Source organism: Coenobita brevimanus, chromosome 74 (assembly GCF_032717465.1).
Source record: "Coenobita brevimanus isolate Jiangsu-jjx chromosome 74, ASM3271746v2, whole genome shotgun sequence".
Lineage (NCBI taxonomy): Eukaryota > Metazoa > Arthropoda > Malacostraca > Decapoda > Coenobitidae > Coenobita > Coenobita brevimanus.
Window position 1 is genome coordinate 11,068,223 of NC_137027.1, and position 4,795 is coordinate 11,073,017.

Sequence of the window (4,795 nt, forward strand, 5' to 3'; positions counted from 1 at the left end):
CCCTCCCCTCACATCTCCCCCACCATGTTACAACCCAGTGTCATGCCTGTCTCTCACACCCCAGCCACGGATTAGATGTTTACATGGGTTTCACAAAGACAAGAATTAATCACTTCTAACAGATGAGTTATTTTTCTTTCAGTTTTTGCCACCTGCAGATGATTTTATGCAGCCTGGGAGAGAGACTTTCATCTGGAGGGGTTATATTCAGAGTTTATTAACCTGTTCAGTATGAGAAATCTTTTGTAAGTTGAAGGAAGTCATCTGGAGGTAGCAAGAATAAATCAGTGCAGCATCACCAAAATGAGGGAGTTAATTTCTCAAGTGGAGGGAGCCCTGAGACTTAGACATACTCTTGTGTTGTGATGGAATTTAACGCCAGCATGTCACAGAACATTATTTGCCAAAGTATTGACCAATCAAGGCAAGGGCTGCACATTGTTCAACCCAACCTTTCCTCTTTGAACTGGTGGATTTAATACTATATATGACCAAAGGGAGGCATATGCTTAGAGTTGTAACTTTCAGCACATTAGGCAGCTTTGTGGTGGATGTCTTAAATGAAATGAAGTCACCTTTGTGGTGGATGTCTTAAATGAAGTCATCCAGATCCAGGATTGGTGGCTCGGAGACCAGGTTTGAATGGTATTTATAAGATTTGCAACAGATTCATCACAAGAGTGTTAAAAAATATTAGCTTTAAATGGAAAGGGCGTTATTTTAACCCAATAATGTGCAGCCTTTAGTTTTGACTGGTTAGTAATGTATCAGAGTATGTTCCCCATATTTTTGAACTTCACTGCCAGACAACACATGGATATGCAAAAATATTAATAGGGTTGCAGAGTAGTTTGAAAGAATCTAAAAAAACAAAGTACAGTCTGTCTTCATTTAACACGGTTAATTGCTTCCGCACCCATACCATGTTAGAAAACTTTTGTATTACGGGGACTCTTGAAACTCCCTATTTCCTTCCGCATCGCTGCCCAAAGTCCTCTTTTTTTCCCCTATGTGGTGCAAAATTTTTTATACTCCCCAATTTTAACTTCCTAGAAAGCATTAATATGGTTCAAAGAATTATAAAAGAATATTATTACCTTATGGTAGGATAAGAGGAGACACACTGTGCCGGAGAGAAGGTAGAGGGGAGAACTTTGATTAAAATCCTTCAAAGTCAGTAGCACTTATAACACTTCTCACATCATCATCTATGTTATCCAAGGTTTCTTCTTCATGCTGGCATTGGATATCCTCTTCCTGGAGTTCAGCAGCAGCCCGCCCGGTTCAAAAACCTTGTTAGCTTCATTAATGACCGTGTTTGAAGGGATAATGCTCCCGGAAAACTGTACTGTGTTAGACCATTTTCGTGTTATGGAAAACCGTGTTAGATGAGCATAGACTGTAATAATAATGTCTCCATTTCTGTGCTGTAATGATATTAAATGATACTATATTTCAGTCTGGCAAAGGGATCTATAGTTTAGATTTTTGTATATAGTACTGTACAGTACTTAAATTTTGTGCATCAGCTAGAAGAGACTCGGAACCATTTCTCTGTTGGATCCTCCAGTTAATCATTACTGTCATAAGTTCTTGTAGTTTTCAACACTTCCCCAGTAATTCCTTCTTAGAATTCTATGAACTTTTAACAGGAATTTTTGAACTCTATGAAAACTCTGTCATATAATAGCAGAGTCCAAAAGACTCAAGACAAAAACTCAAAATATGTTGTAATTACTGTATCTCACAGGGTGTGTTAGGTTTTGTCATTTCATATTTATTGGTGAAAAATATTTGCCAGTGATGTTAATGCCTCAGGCATATAAGGTTGTTAAAATCAGTATGCTTTATTTTTTTATTTTTATTTTTTTTTTTTTTTGTGAAGAGAAAACTCACTCACTCCAGTAGGCTATGTCTGATTTTATTTTATATCTTCATCCTAATTTCCCACATTCATATAGGGTGAGGAGATCCAGAACAAGGCAGTCTTTTCTGGGGACATGAATTAGATGAGAAAGCCTAAGGGTATATTCATACTTCCTGCAGGGTCATAAGAAATGCAGCGTTGAGCTAATTACATCCCTATTGTGTTATGAGAGCATTTTTTTTTTTTTTCCTCACAGCCATTCCCACTCCTTTGGTCCTTTATGATATGCAAGAAATATGGTACTTAAGTTGTATTTCATATACCCAAGGATAATACTGTACTGTACAGTGGCATCAGACAGGAGTGTGGAACAATTGCTGCCAGTGCTATGTCTGCCCACCCAATGCCTCTATTATATTCACTCTTATATTTCTTTTACATCATCTTAATTTTTCAGTTTCATGTGTTTAGGAAGATCCAAACTTCAGAGGGGAGAAAGGTCAGTGGAAAGAGGACACCCTGGGCACAGTCTTCCCCCTTCATACCGTACTACTGTAGATACAATGCTGCTTGCAGCACAGATGTTGGGCCAGTATTAAAAAAAAAAAAAAGCAATCTTCCAAGGGCTGCTCTTCTGATCCTGCCAGTCACCTTTTACAGCAGGCAAGAAATATATAGTAGCTAGTGGGGAAGGGACCTCAGAATATATTGTAGTAGCTAACTGTGAAGGGACCTTGGAAGTACATTTGACCTGCAACTGAGAAGTGTGGATTCAATTTCCAGGCTGATTTCCACCCTTTTGGGTAGGGTGTCATTTACCCCAACCAGTTTACACATACCATAGAATTGAAATAGGGTTCTGGATATGTAAATTGGCAGTTGCATGTCATTGTCTAAGGAGTGCTTGTTGGAAGTCTTCCTCATCAGTTTCCCCTTTATCCATAAAGAGAAACAGCCTGCAGTTTGGTGTCAGCCCAGAGACATCCACAATGTACTGAGACCTCTTCTGTAGTAGATGCTGTAGCTACATATACCATTAAAAATCATCTTAATCATCAGCCAGCATTTTCAGTGTTTTGGACAGCAAAAGTCTCATCTAACTCATGCTTCCACTATTTAGCTGTCATTTATTTCAGTTGGCAAATTTATTTAGGTCATTTTTATGAGTCACTGTCTGCCGCATCCTCAGACATCATTTAGATGCCATTCTGTTCCCTTGTATTCTCCCCCCCCCCTTCTCTCTCTCTCTCTCTCTCTCTCTCTTTCTCTCTTACCATATTTCTCCTTCATTCCTGGGTGAGTTGCATGTAGTTTTTGAAAACCTTAGCTGCACTAAAGTTATCAGTCACATTGTTGTTGTTGATGTTCTCCCAAGTGGTCTGACCAAACCACCCCCATCCTCCTCTGGGAAATAGTGGCCCCATAGGGCCGCCCAGGCAACCGAAGCCAATCCCAGGCTAGAGTGAGGAGGATGGAACCCGCTGGAGAGATGAGGGCATGAGTGTTTGATCTCGCGGCCAAGTGCCATGAGCCCCAGTCTACGTTACCACCACAATGGTGGGGCCACACTCACATCAGACTCGTCCTGAAGGAACCAAAAAGTGGAGAGAATGACATGCACATTACGGTGAACTTTGGCACCCCTCTTGTGCCGCGGGTTTAATGCACATGCCAACGGTTTAAGTCCAACATGTTACCACATCTTACTGGAACATGTTCACTGGACATACAACAGTTGCTCTAGCCCAACAGGTTTGAGACATTGTACAGACAATACTCATACCCTGCACAGGGCATTTCGGTCACATTTGTACAGGTACTGACCATTGGCTGATTGTGTGTAGAGAATGGTCTCAGTTGCTTTCTCTGAGATTTCACTGGTTATCAAAAGATGTTTGCCATGGTTGTTCTTTATTTAATTATGATAGTAACAGCGTGTTTGGAATGGAAAACTCAGTATACAGTAGTGCAGCACGTATAGTTGATTAAAAAAGTATCACTCAGGTGGAGTACAGCTATATCCAAAATAATTAGTATAACTTGTGAAGTCCCAAGGAATTTAAGTCATCATCATCTGACTATACATATAATACCAATATTGGCCAAAATATGTCACAGGCAAGCAACAGTTAGCATCCTTCAGAAGGCTGGATTACCAACATAAAAAATATTTGGCATTTTCCAGTAGTAAAAGCTGAGAGGTTGAGAGGTATATGAGAGAGGGAGGAGTGAGTTGAGGGGAGGGCAGTCAAATTGTGGGTGACAGAATGACTCGGAGGCGTTTTGTCTGCGGCCATCCTTTGCAGGATTAGGGCATCAGGCTATAGATAGATAGAGAAAAGCGATTATGGTCTCAGACTGTTTGAGTCAAGTATGCGCTGGTACTTTTTTGACTGACTGTACGTGCTTTGACATATTTTGGGACATCATTATTATAGTATTTATTGTTGCTAGGATAATCTGAGGTATCAAAACTTGGTACTGATTATATTTAAGGATGCATAGTGTCTTGAAGTACTAGGAAACTACCTGGACGCAGTATTAGTGACAAGATACAGTACACTCTAAGTGCACTAAGTACAGGTGCTAGCCCCATGAATCTGATGACATTTTATTAGTAAATTCCTGACGTCACTAGGAATTTTACTCACCTTAGGGGAGACCTTTAGCTGTGGAGTCAAAATTTATCTAATTCTCAACTTCAGAGTCTCTCTTAGCTGAATACAGTCATCTCAAGATAAGAAGAAAATTAAATATACCGTAGCTGTATCGTCCAATTTAAAGGGCTACATGCTAAGTCCAGTTTTTCTCAAAGATCATCAGGAATAATGTACCAGTCTTTTAATACAGTACTTTTATAAAAGCACTAATGACAGGGCTTTTATATCATTAATCTCTTTGAGATGAAATTTTATTCAAATTATTATT